Raw genomic sequence first — 14,058 nt, forward strand, 5'->3', positions numbered from 1 at the left:
TCTGTCCAATCCTTCCAAAATTCCCTGATTCAAATCAACTGCCATCAAAGAATCAGCTGTGACATGTCTGGCAACCTCCACCCTGGGATTAGTCACCAGTTGTATTTCTCCAGCCAATAGTCCCAAAGTTATTCTCTTTAACAGGTAATCCCTAGGTGAATTTCCAGGCTTCATGTAATCTGCACTGGATAACGCCTTCCTGGGTCTTTGACCTCTCTCTTTTTCTCACAGTGTAATAAATCGCGGTATCAGCCAGTGTGCTTCTGGCTGCCTGTTCAAAGCAGTTTTCACTCGATCTACTGCCTGTCTAATCTCTCCAGCAGTAGCTGCCCTGATTAACCTACAAGATTCACTCATATTTAAATTCTCTGTTCCTCCTAATTCTGCCCACTGTACTGGTCATGGAGCTACATTTTTCACGTTCACTGGGCCCAATGACTTTACCATCAACAGTAAGTCTGACGAACTCGCAGGAATTGTTAGTGTCTGCTCTGACTGTATCTCCCCCACTGCATCCTTAATGGTTCATCTCCATTCTATCATTGCTACAGACTTTTCTGTCTTGGGCTTTCCTGGCCAGTTTCTTATTTCTTCCCTCAATTTAGTATAAAGCCTCTCTCGAGGTTGGCCAGATTCCCTTTTCTCTTGACCCCCTTGCAGATCCTCCCCACACCAAATATCGTTGGAATCCAAATCCAAATCTCTCTTTTTGACACACAGCTGCAACTCGCAGCTTCTGTATTTTCACTGGCTTTTTCAATGCTGCTAGAATTTTCTGCCACCAACTGTGAGAAATGCTTGCGATCTCCTCTTCCTTTTCCTTAGTCAAATCTCGAATTAACGGTTTCATTCCTAGCACTTGATGATCTACTTTATCTTTGTCTGTTTTAATCTTTTCCCAATCCGTTATTCCTTTCTCCAGTTCCCTGTTTTGTTTCCCCATTTATTCTAACTGTGTTTGCACTGTCTGTGCCTGCCTCACTTCCCGCTCCAAATTCTCCTGGCAAGTTTTAAAATTCTCTTGTAATGTTTGTAACTCTGCACAGATTTCCCCCTTACATGCAACTGCCTTTTCTTCAGCCTGCCACAACAGCCACACTACGGCTGGTTGCTTTTCACTGGCCTTAGGCTTGTACAGCTGCACATATTTCTCCAATGTGTTTTCTAAGGTATCAAGTATTATATCCAGCTCCACTGCCCCTTCCATCCAAGGGTAAGTCCCAAATGCAATAATCTCCTTCTCTAACAGAGAAGGGACATTAAGTTTAGCCCACTGGGGTGCCTCTTCCACCCCTTTATATCTCTTCTTAAAGAGGGTTTTAAACATTATTACACAAACACCACTCGGTATCTCCCCACGTTTTCTTTCCTCTCAAATTTCACAAATGAGTCACCTTTATTAATCTTAAATAAGGACTCCCCCAACACTGTAAGACCCCATCTTGAAATCCAGCACTCCTTACATTGCTCTCCCCTCTGCATTCTCCACCACCTGTTAGACCCACAATAGAGGTCTCCCTACAGGCTGGGGAGCAAGCAGATACCGGACACAGTATTGGTACTGTGACAGACCCAGATCAGTGGGGTGCAGGAGTCTGGGAGAAGGAAAATATACTGGTCACTGGATGAGTAGTTTTCTGTTCCCTGAGTGACCAGAGCAGGGGCTGCACTAGAACCAATTAAGGCAGACAGGCTGATTAGATCACCTGCAGCCAATCAAGGCAGGCTAATCAGGGCACCTGGGTTTAAAAAGGAGCTCTCTCCAGTCAGGTGTAGGGGAGCCAGAGGAGAGGAAGTGCATGTGAGGAGCTGGGAGCAAGAGGCACAAGGAGCTGAGGATAAAGAAGGTGTTTGGAGGAGGCCATGGGGAAGTAGCCCAGGGAGTTGTAGCTGTCACACAGCTGTTACAAGAGGCACTATAGACAGCTGCAATCCACAGGGCCCTGGGCTGGAACCCGGAGTAGAGGGCAGGCCTGGATTCCCCCCAAACCTCTCAACTCCTGATCAGACACAGAAGGAGTTGATCCAGACTGTGGGGAAGGTCACTGAGGTGAGCAAATCTGCCAATAAGCGCAGGACCCACCAAGGTAGAGGAGGAACTTTGTCACAGTACATAATACTCTAAATGCTCTTTATTGATTATAAAACAAACCTTCCTCACTCCACATTCACACCCCTACCATATTATACCAGAGTCCAAAGGTCAGAATGGTCCCAATGGCCATTCGAGGTTCCTTCCATCAGGATAAGATCATAAGATGTGGGGAGCCGGCAAAAACCACATCTATATCCACACGGAACTCTGGACCAATAAACAGCTTTGATTTGCCAAAATCATAGGCATCTATTTATAGTCCATTCCATCGCGTCATCGGTTCTTTGCCTTTGTTAACTAGGCCTTCCATGAGAGAACCTTCCTTCCTATCCCATGACAGCTTACTTTGCTTTAGAGCCTTTGGTGAGGGACCTTGTCAAAGGCTTTCTGGAAATCTAAGTACACTCCATCCACTGGAGCCCTGTTGTTCACATACTTGTTGACCCACACCCTGCCTAAAGAATTCTAGTAGATGAGTGAGGCATGATTTCCTTTTTAAAAAAAATGTTGACTCCTCCCCAACAAATCATGTTTATCTATGTGTCTGATAATTCTGTTCTTTACTATAGTTTCAACCAGTTTCCCCGGTACTGAAGTCAGGGTTACCGGCCTATAATTGCCAGATCACCTTTTTAAACAATTGATGTCACAGTAGCTACCCTCCAGTCATCTGGTACAGAAGCTGATTTAAATGATGGGTTACACACTACAGTTAGCAGTTCTGTAATTTCACATTTGAGTTCCTTCAGAACTCTTGGGTGAATCCCATCTGGTCCTGGTGACTTGTTACCGTTTAGTTTATCAATTTGTTCCACAATCTTCTCTAATGACACCTCGACCTGGGACCGTTCCTCAGATTTGTCACCTAAAAGGAATGACCCAAGTGTGAGAACCTCCCTCACATCCTCAGCCGTGCAAAGATTCATTTAGTTTCTCTGCAATTGCTTAATCCTCCCTGAGTGCTCCTTTAGCATCACGATCGTCCAGGGGCCCCACTGGTTGTTTAGCAGCTTCCTGCTTCTAATATTCTTAAAAATGTTTTGCTGTTACTTTCTGAGTCTTTGGCTAACTGTTCCTCAAATTCTTTTTTTGGCCTCCTAATTGCATTTTTACACTTCACTTGCCAGTGTTTATGCTCCTTTTATTTTCCTGACTAGGATTTTACAGATGCCTTTTTGCCTCTGACCACTTTTTTTAGTTTGTTGTTTAGTCACAGTGGCACTTTTTTGGTTCTCTCTGTTTTTCAATTTGGGGTCTAGATTTAATCTGAGCCTCTATTATGGTGTCTTTAAAAAGTTTCCAAGCAACTTGCAGGGATCTCACTTTTTGCGCTGTACCTTTTAATTTCTGTTTAACTAACTTCCTCATTTTTGTGTAGTTCCCCTTTCTGAAATTAAATGCTGCAGTGTTGGGCTGCTGTGGTGTTTCCCCTGCCACAGGGATGTTAAATTTAATTATATTATGGTCACTATTACCAAGCACATCAGCTATAATCACCTCTTGGATCAGATCCTGTGCTCCACTTAGAACTAAATCAAGAATTGCCTCTCCACTTGTGGGTTCCAGGACTAGCTGCTCCAAGAAGCAGTCATTTAAGGTGTCAAGAAATTTTATCTTTGCATCCCGTCCTGAGGTGACATGTACCCAGTCAATGTGGGGATAATTGAAACCCCCTATTTTTATTATTATTATGGAGTTTTTTTATTTTTATAGCCTCTCTAATCTCCCTGAGCATTTCACAGTCACTAGCACCATTCTGGACAGGTGATTAGTAATATATCCCTACTGCTATATTCTGATTATTAGAACATGGAATGACTATTCATAGAGATTCTATGGTACAGTTTGGTTCATTTAAGATTCTTACGTCACTTGATGCTACACTTTCTTTCACATATAGTGCCACTCCCCCACCAGCACGGCCTTCTGAGATATTCTGTACCCTGGTATTACTGTGTCCCATTGATTATCCTCAATCCACCAATCTCATTCCATCTTGCTAAAAATCACGAGACAGACTCCCAAAATCCATAAACCTTCCAGGCCTGTCTTTTCATCTGGCTTTTGCCTTTTCCACTCCTCTGCCAGCGAGGGGGAGACGTTCAGGCTGAAATGCCAACTACTAATGCCCACAGCCATGCCCGTCTCTCCCCCCAGCCAGCTGGCACCTCCACTTACCCTCTCCCAGGCTGGAGTGAGGGGAGCTGCCGGCCGCCTCCCAGCACTGGCCGGCTTTCCCCTCCTGCTTAGTCCTGCGATAAGAGCCAGGCTGGACGGTAACTAGCTGGCAACTGTCGACCTACCACTGCAGCACCATGGCCCTCAGGGCACCGGGCGGACGAGTCACACACATGGCAGAGGACGGTAACGTGCCCCAACGGTGCCCCTCAGCGCCAGCACTACAGAACAGCTGCTGTGGGGCTGGACTGGCCTTTGGCAAGAAGCAACGTTCCCTGACACCCACAGCTGAGCAGCACCTCCCGCTTTGTGCCCTACCCCACTGCTCCGGGCCGCCTGCCCCTCCCCTCCATCCTGCCCCCACTGCTCTGGGCCCCCTGCCCCTGCCCCTCCTTGCCCCTCCTCTCCCCAACCCCTGTGCTTCCCCAGTTCTGGATCCTCCCTCCCCACCCTACCCTTGCTCCAGACCCCCCTTCCCCTTCATCCTGCCCCTACTGCTCCAGCTCCCCCCACCTCTTCCCCTGCCCTGCCCTGCTTCCACTGTTCCGGGGCCCCTCCCCTCCCTTCCCTGCTCTTCCCCCACTGCTCCAGGCCCCCTGCCCCTCCCCTCTGTCCTACCCTCCACAGTTTCGGCCCCCTCACTCTCCCGCCCTGCCCCCATTGTTCCAGGGGCCCCTCCCTTTCCCTGCCTCCACTGCTCTGGGCCCCCATCCTGTCCTGCCCTGCCCCCAATACTCCAGGTCCCCAGCCCCTCCACTCCATCCTGCCCCCACTGCTCCAAGCCCCCTGCCCCTTCCCTCCCCCTCCCCTGCCCCCATTGCTTTGGGCCCCCTGCCACTTTCCCTCCCCCCTCCCTGCTCCCACTTCTTCACCCCCCCTCCCCTCTGCCCCTGTCCTGCCCCCTGCTCTGGGCCCCTCACCCCTTCCTGACAGAACAAGGAGCAATGGTCTCAAGTTGCAGTGGGGGAGGTTTAGGTTGGATATTAGGAAACACTATTTCCCTAGGAGGGTGGTGAAGCACTGGAATGGGTTCCCTAGGGAGGGGGTGGAATCTCCGTCCTTAGAGGTTTTTAAGGCCCAGCTTGACAAAGCCCTGGCTGGGATGATTTAGTTGGGTTTGGTCCTGCTTTGAGCAGGGAGTTGGACTAGAGACCTTCTGAGGGCCCTTCCAACCCTGATATTCTATGATTCTATTATTCCTTCCCCTCCCCCAGCCATGCCCCCATTGCTCCAGGCCTCTGTCCCTGCCCCCGTCCTGCCCCTACTGCTCCAGGCCTCCCTCCTTTCCTCTCCTCATCCTGCTCCAGACCCCCCTCCACTCCACTCTGCATCCCCTGCACTGACCCCAGTGCTCCAGACCCTTTTCTGTACTTTTTCCAATTCCAATAGATCTTTTTTGAGATGGGGAGACCACGTCTGCACACAGTATTCAAGCTGTGGGCGTACCATGGATTTATATAGAGGCAATGTGATATTTTCTGTCTTATCTGTCCCTTTCCTAATGATTCCCAACATTCTGTTCGCTTTTTGACTTCCGCTGCACATTGAGTGGATGTTTTCAGAGAACTCTCCACATTGACTCCAAGATCTCTTTCTTGAGTGGTAACAGCTAATTTAGACCCCATCATTTTACATGGATAGTTGGGATTATGTTTTCCAATGTGCATTACTTTGCATTGACCAATATTGAATTTCACCTGCCATTCTGCTGCCCAGACACCCAGTTTTGTGAGATCCCTTTGTAGCTCTTCGCAGTCTGCCTGGGACTTAACTACCTTGAGTAATTTTGTATCATCTGCAAATTTTGTCACCTCCCTGTTTACCCCATTTCCCAGATCATTTATAAATATGTTGAACAGCACTGGGCCAGTACAGACTCCTGGGGACACCACTGTTGACCTCTCTCCATTCTGAAAACTGACTATTTAGTCCTACCCTTTGTTTCCTGCTTTTTAACCAGTCCCTGAGAGCACTTTCCCTCTTATCCCATGACAACTTACTTTGCTTAAGAGCCTTTGGTGGGGGACCTTGTCAAAGGCTTTCTCAAAGGCCAAGTACACTATGTCCACTAGATCACCCTCAACCACACGCTTGTCGGCTCCCTCAAAGAACTCTAGGAGATTGGTGAGGCGTGATTTCCCTTTACAAAAACCATGCTGACTCTTCCCCAACAAATGGTGTTCATGTATGTGTCTGATAATTCTGTTCTTTACTATAGTTTCAACCAATTTGCCCAGTACTGAAGTCAGGCTTACTGGCCTGTAATTGCCGGAATAATTTCTGGAGACTTTTTAAAAAAATCTACATCTGTCACAGAGTCACAGCCTGGATGCTCTGAAACTGCTCTGAATGAAGGCAGGCAGGACTCTGGTGCAGCATCACCCTCTGGGCACACTTTCATCAGGGCAATAAGCCTCCTGGGCTTCAGCGCTTCCTGGGTCTGACCTCAGAGCATTTAGCCCCCTGTTTGCTGCATTCGCTCCCTGCAGTGAGTCCCCCTGGGTGGGACATCTGGGGAAGCCTTGTACACCCCCAAAAGGCCCTGCCACCCACTCCACAGGCAGCAGTGACTCTCAGCCAGCATGTAAAGCAGAAGTTTTATTAGTCACTAGGAGCAAAGCATAGAACAGAGCTTGTTAGCACAGAAAGCAGGAACGTTCAGCAAAGTCCCTCCTGGACGGGGGATCCTGAGCCCCAAACCCTGGGGTCTCCCCTCTTCAGTCCCTCTGCCGCTGACTGCCCAGCCTCCAGCAGCCCAGCTGCTGACAAACCCATTGCCCCTTCTCCATCCATTGTCTCTTTCCCAGGAAAACAGGTTGTCTGGCCTCCACCTCTCTCCTTGTTCTCGCTTGTTGCAGCTGACTGGCTCCTGGTTGAGGGTCCCGGGCCATCAGTTGCCAGGTTACAGAGTGCCCGTTCATTGTCTGTGTGCAGGCAGCCAGCCACACTTGTCCACTAGGGTCTCTGCAAAAATCACACCTTGTCCCACCACCTAGGCACTTGTGTAATACACAGGGAACGTGAGGCACACACAGTAGTCATGCAAAACATAAAGGAAAAAGCTCCCACTTCGACACAATGTCACATTAGCTATTCTCCAGTCGTCTGGTACGAGGCTGATTTAAATGAGAGGTTACATACCACGGGGTGTAAAAGCAGGAATTAGACACAAATCCCTTATCACACGTTAAAGAGCATTTAAAACTACAGTAGCATACAGTTTAAATGATTTAGTGATGTGCTCTGCCATGGGGGATCAGTTTGTGACAGATCCCTGACAGCAGTACTTAAAAATACTTTGTTTTAAATAGGAAAATTACATTTAACACACACACACACTCCCGCTCTAACCCTATACTATACTTACGTTAAACTATAGTTACAGTGAACAAGCTTACACTATCTGTTGATTCCGGTGCTTTGGCTACTGTCGCTGTTGCTTGTTTCTGCGACTCTTGCAGCTTGGTTTGCTCACGCTCAGCATCTTCTCTTGCTCTGCTGCCCTGGCAGCGTCGCTTCTTCCTTCTCCAGCAGCTCTTCTTGCTGTGCTTGTCTGCCTTTTATACTGTCCTACTGGCACTTTCTTTTATAGTGCTATTTTTAACCTCCACTGAACATGCTCACTAACACACTTGCCTTCATCTTCGGTAACCGTGCAAGCAGCCCGGAGTTGGCTCAAGCCAACTGGGCTGAGGCTGCCTGACCTTTGTGTCACCCCTTCCTGCACAGGCTGTACATTAGCTCATGCAGGACGTGCTCCCTTGCACTGTTTTCTTACTTCAGAACGACTAGTGCCTCCGACCCAGCTGCTCGTGCTCCGGACCTTTCACTATAGGGCCATACCTCATTGTATACCATTTTTACTATGGAGCCTGCTCTGCCCAGAGCTCACCCGCTACATCCAATGGAACATGACGGGCAGTTTCTCCATGGTAAAGTGACTCCTGGCTAGTCAAAAGGGAAACCGGAGACACTAAGTGGCGTCTGGGGAATTTCTCCCTTCTCCTCCCCTCCCCATTGTTCCTGTCATGCCTCCCCCCTGCTCCAGCCCCCTTTCCCAGGGTCTCTGCTGCTCCCTGCAGCCCTGCACCCCTCCAGCCCCCAAGCCACGGAGTGGCACCATTTTGCCCGTGACAGTGGCTTCCCTCTCACAGAACACAGTGGGCGGTGGCAGCCATCTTTGTTAAGGGCACCTCCCTTCCCCTTGCAGAGGGAGCACAGGGAAGTGGCAGCCACCTTGCCGGTGTCGGCCCCATGGACGGCAATGGGGGAGGGTGGCCATTCTGGTTAAGGGAAAAGCCACCAGTTGTTTTCATGAGACTGATTAAAAAAAAAACCAAATTGCAAGACTGGCAATGAAACGGCGAGAGTCGGCAGCACGGCCTGTCATGCTGCCCGGCAGCGTCCCGTGGCCCCTAGTTCCCCGGTGGGCTGTCTGGCTGTATCCAGTGGGCTCTTGTCACATCCAGATTGGGGCAGGGCCTGTCTCTTTGTTCTGGTTGGACAGCGCCTAGCATGGTGGGGGCTGGGCCATAGCTGGGGCGCCTAGGGCGATGGTAATGCAGATAATGCATCAGCATCGTCACCCCACACATCGTTAATTGACCAGAGGGTGAAGAGGTGATTTAATCATGGGCTCCAAGGCCCAGATCCTCCAAGGTATTTAGGCTCCTAGTTGCCTTTGAAATCCATGGGCGTTAGGAGCCAAGATCCCTTTGTGCCTTAGTATCTCCAAGGGGTGAAGATTTCTGCAAGCCAAAGCTAGCAGAACCCAGCAGGAAAAGGCAGAACAAGACCCAGTGGGTGGGAGCTGAAGTCAGTAAGTTCACAGTGGAAATAAGGAGCAGGAGGCCTGGGCTGGATGGTGGGATCGCTGGCTGCGTGGTGCAGGGGGCAGGCTGGGTTACCAGAATGGTCCCTTCTGGCCTTCATCTATGGCATCTTTTGCCCGACCACAGTTCCCGAGAGCCAGCTCCTCAGGCCCAGCTGCAGCAGGTGCACTCAGAGCCACGGCCCTGTGCTGCCTGCATGAGCTCTTGGCAGAGCCCTAGTACCTGGGATTTTAGGTTGCCACATTTAATATGCAAGTGGGAACAGAGGCGCCCCGGGGAATGCTGTCAGCTCTTTGATGTGTTCCACGCCCCTAGAGGAAGGTGAAAATCCCTTGGACACGGTACAAGGGCTCTGGCCCGACTGCATGCTGCTCCCAGATGCAATGTTGCAATCCACCAGGTGTCTACATGGAAAGTCAGGTCTGGATGAGTTTGGGAGCTTTCCTGCTTCCTCTCTTCCAAACCCTCCCCTCTTGCCTAGCCCAGTTACTCAAATGCACACCCCTGCTCTGGAGAGTAAACCCCAAATTATACCGTCTTGTGCTGCACAGAGAACTGTACAGCGTAAGCTCATGAAATTCACCCCCTCTCTCAATGTGGAGAGGGATGTAACAGCTTGCTACCCCAAGTATGATTTCCACACTGGTTTGAGACAAAACAAAAACAAGTTTATTAAGTGATTATAAGTGACAGGAAACAGATCAAAGCAAATTACTGTAGTGAATAAACAAAACTACAAAGTGAAATTACCACACTAGATAAGTAGCATATGAATTAGCAAATTCTCACCTCCCCCATCCCCATATGGTCCTGCACTGCCCCTCAGCCATCCCCCTCCCCTGTGCCCATGTGTCCCTGCCCCCCTCCCCATGTGTCCCAGCACCCTCACTTCCATTCAGCCCCTGCCCCAGTCTGTCCCTCCACAAGCTCATCTGCACCTCAGTCTGTGATCCCCAGGCAGCCCCATGTGCCCCCAGATCCCATGCCTCCAGACCTGGCCCCATGGACTGCATAGTGAGAGGAAGGCAGCCTCCTTCTATTCCATATCTCCAGCTGAGGCTGCTCTATTCTAGTGGCCCCAGTGGGCAAAAGGCATAACTGCAGCACTTTTCTGGTGTATTTTCTGGAGAAAAAATCCTACATGGCACAGGAATTCTGCATTTACGCACTGGCGTAGAATTCCCCCAGGAGTCGAATAAGACATGTAAGCAGGGTCTGGACGAGCTTGCTTCTGCTACCTAGTGATGAGATGGAGGAAAGACTTCAGGAGCAGACCATGTTTTCAGAGAGACGCCTACTCTGCCTATGTGCACAGCAGGTGGTGCTGCTTTGCCAGACTCATCCGTTTGGGTTGGTTTTATGTGCAAACCATTCTGATATTGAGTGCAGGAGTAATGCAGTGATGGGACTGGCTCTCCCTGGAGCCCTCACATGCCACCCGCTAGTGAATTATTTTGCATGCAGCTGAGCCCAGGGATCCCTGTGGGACAAAGTGGGAATTCTGTGCAGCATTTGATAATGCGTGTGCCTCAGTTTCCTCTATATTTCACAGGTTACTCTGTGGGGAAGGGGTAGGACTGTTTGCTCTCAGGGCAGGCTAAGAGACCTGGCTATGAATGTCGTCCGGTTGTCTGAGCCATGATGGGCCATCGGAAAGGACTGGCCCAGCTGACCCCATATCAGTGGAGGACCCAAGAAGACAATGGCAAAGCCAGTCACCGGGACACTGACACCTGGCACCCAAGGCGGGAGGGGGCGGGGAGGGGTTTCCCCACCTCTGCAGGGAAGCTGAGCAAAGACCCCCCCAGCTCGAGAACAAATGACTGAGGGGTGAGGTGCGGGGTCAGTGCTGGCTGCTGGAAGGAGCCTGGCCTCTCACCTGGGAACTGCCCAAGGAGGTCAGATGGACGGATAGACAGAGCTGGACCAATGGGGCTCTGGGCTGACCCCACCGGTCTGGGCTTTAACCCGCGTTCCCCTGGCTAACCTGAGCACTTCCCGTGCCTGGTGCAGCTAGCTAACAACCAGGCTGTGCCAGAGCCAAGAGTGTCCCTGGGAACTCTGGGCGAGGGGCACTAGCCCCTACTGCGTGGCCGTGTCTCCCCTGGGGTCTGGCTCAGCTGGACTCGCTGGGCAGAGCTGGGAGGGGGGGCAGGAGGGCTGGAGCCCCCGGGGTTCAAGCTGAGGAGGGCGAGAGGCCCCCGGGGGTCTGGCTCACTGAAGGGCTCCCCCAGACTGCTCTCAAGCTGGGGCCTAGCGTCGATCCTATGGGTCTGTGACATCCTGTGAAACTCTATGTACCCCTGTGCTCTCTGCCAGCTGGCACCATCGTTTCCTGGGGTCACACACCCCAGCACTCATCCAGCGCCCCACACCCTCACCTCCACCTGGCCCCTCATGGGGTCCTGCCCAGCCCCCAGGCCATGGAGCACGGCCTTTCCCCTGCGGGCCGCCTGGTGCTCGCACCTGGCTCTGGAACAGCCCCTCGGAGGACCCTTTCAGTGTGTCAGCCGCCTGACTCTGTCACTGGGGTCAGCCCTTCAGCTTCACCGCCTGCGGGACCGACCCTTGGAGCCCTCACCCACCCGGTCACGCTGGGAGCCCCCTGCAGCAAGTCCACCTGGACTGGACCCAGGACCAGCGCTAGGGGTTTGAGCGCCCTAGGTGCACGGCAATTTCGCCGCCCCGCGCACTGGTCCCGCGGCTCCGGTGGAGCTGCTGCAGTGGTGCCTGTGGGAGGTCCACCGGAGCCGCGCGAGCAGCTGACCATCCTCAGGCATGACTGCGGCGGCTCCACCAGAGCCGCCTGCGCCCCCTCCGGCAAAATGCCGCCCACCAATTATTCTGATTGCCTAGGCTGCCTAAATGGTAGCGCTGGCCCTGACTGGACCCCACAGGGAGACTTGTACCCCGAAGGAATCAATACACAGCCGGCTTCCAGCCTTTGGCATGATGCTCAGCCCGCAGGTAACAGCAGGGGTCTGGAGCAAAGCGTTGGGAGTCGTTAGTTAACATGGAGAACGGGAAGTTACAGGAAAGGCCAGAGCTCTCTCCCCGCTGTGTAGTCCCAGTCCAGGCGCATCGCCTGCCTCTAGCAGCCCCCATGTAACAACCCCACCTGCCCCTCCCCAGTCCTTTCTCCTCCAGCTGGTCACACGGGGTTGGTGTCAAATATCCAGGCAATTGGAGTGGTCCTTGTCTTCTGGAACCCTCCATGTGTACGAGGCCCCAGGCCTCAAGCAGCTGAACATCGGTCACACCTGGGTCTCTGCAAGGAGTAACCAGGCATCAGCTAGGGGAAACTGAGGCACACGCACTATTCATACCAAACATCGCAAAAGATTCCCACTTCATCACAGAAGCCAGATGCTGCTGCCCCAGACCCTTAGCCCCATTCCTGATGCTCACACGCAGCTTCCCCCAGCCTCAATGACTCCCTTCACTGTACCCCCGGCTGCAGGGCCCAGGGGATCAGCACCCAGATAGCCGGGGATAGAGACTCAGCACAGAGGTCTGAAGGAGTCGAAGCCCATGTTCCCAGGATCTTGAGGCCCTGGGAAAGGGCAGGCTGATGCTTAGCCTGCGGCTCTGGGCAGGGGCTGTTGTCATCACCCATGAGTGCAGTGCCTGGCCCAGCAGGGCCCTGAGCAGGGATTCGTGTGGCTTCTTGTAACACAGACAGACCGAAGTCGGTATAGCAAGTCTGCGTCATACCCTCTGCCCGATCCTTCACCGATGGGGCTGTGTGGGGTCCCTGCTGAAAGTGAGAAACTCACTGGTTGTCACAGCGATTGTGGGATGTTTGTACAGGAAAACTGTAGTGTTACGTAACACAGAACACTGGATTCCAAATCTCCGGGAGGTGAAACGTCACTTGGGGTGGGGCGGTCTCGGGCTGGCTCTATCGACGCTGAGATCTGTCGACCCAGCCCTGTGGTTACAGCCTGACCAGATGCAGGCGTGAGTGCTGCCAAGGAGAAACAGAGCCTAGGGAAGAACTTGGAACAGGGGACCATTAGGACTGAGCTCAACGTGATGAAACTCCCTGCTCAGAAAACAAGACAAAAGCCTGGTGTGATGCTGTATAAAACACACTAGTTACAGTAACACACGAGGGACATTGAGTGTTGTACTTCGTGTGTCAGGTATGGTATCAATGGAAAAGTTACAATCGGTCGAGTAGGAGTATCCTGGTTAAATCCATGTATCATCATTGTACCGGCAGTTTTGCACATTGGTGGTGTACCTGCACCTCAGACCTGCGTTGTAGGCCTGGGTGACCCCCCCCCGCAGGTGGGCTGACATCAGGGCTAGCCAGTGGTGTGTTGCTGGCCCATTAAGGATACTCCACTCTCACCATGGCCACTGAAGGAGCTCGTCCCACCCAACAGGGCTTCCTCGGACGCAAGGAGCCAATGGCTACCCCTGTGATTCAGCAAAACATGGGGGCATGTGATCTTCTCATGTGACCCTGGACTCCATCTTGGGCAAGTAACTTTCCATGCACATGGCAGAGCACCTAAAGGGCCCTGAGACATCTGCACTGGGCGCTCAGTGTAGCCAGGTGGGGTGTGTGAATTGCTGGCCTGCTGAGGGAAAGAGGGGGGCATGTGGAGCCCAGAGCAAGGTGCTGCCAGCAGCCGGTAGCTTTCAGACAACATTCCCCAGTGAGCAGAGACAAGAGCCCTCCCACGGTGAGCAGGTCGTGGGGATTCACCTGGCACGCCTTGGTTAACCCGGATTGTGTCGCACACCTGCACCGAGCTGAACAATAATACACCTGCCAAAGGGAAGAGGCAACCAGGGAGCAGCTCCCAGCTCCTTTGCAGGGGCAGCAGTTTGCACACGAACCGCAGGCTGCCCAGGGCCCACACTGGCCACCGGGGAGAAATGGGGCAGTGGGCACGCTCTACGGCAGCCTGCCCTGCGGAGTGTGAATGTGTATGTGTGTTC

The 14,058-nt window shown here is 52.1% G+C and overlaps 2 protein-coding genes across 3 annotated transcripts in view; one reads left to right on the top strand and one right to left on the bottom strand.

The window, feature by feature from the left end:
- The window catches only part of LOC127044473 (sphingomyelin phosphodiesterase 3-like), a 29,300-nt gene extending 21,513 nt beyond the window's left edge, over positions 1–7,787 (bottom strand). For both annotated transcript variants that reach the window (XM_050939408.1, XM_050939407.1), the window contains exon 1: positions 7,672–7,787. The gene's annotated coding sequence lies outside the window, so the exon portion shown is untranslated. The remainder of the gene's footprint in view (positions 1–7,671) is intronic.
- The window catches only part of OPLAH (5-oxoprolinase, ATP-hydrolysing), a 214,496-nt gene that overhangs the window by 169,689 nt on the left and 30,749 nt on the right, over positions 1–14,058 (top strand). The window lies entirely within an intron of this gene.

This window comes from Gopherus flavomarginatus, chromosome 2, assembly GCF_025201925.1.
Source record: "Gopherus flavomarginatus isolate rGopFla2 chromosome 2, rGopFla2.mat.asm, whole genome shotgun sequence".
Classification (NCBI taxonomy): domain Eukaryota; kingdom Metazoa; phylum Chordata; order Testudines; family Testudinidae; genus Gopherus; species Gopherus flavomarginatus.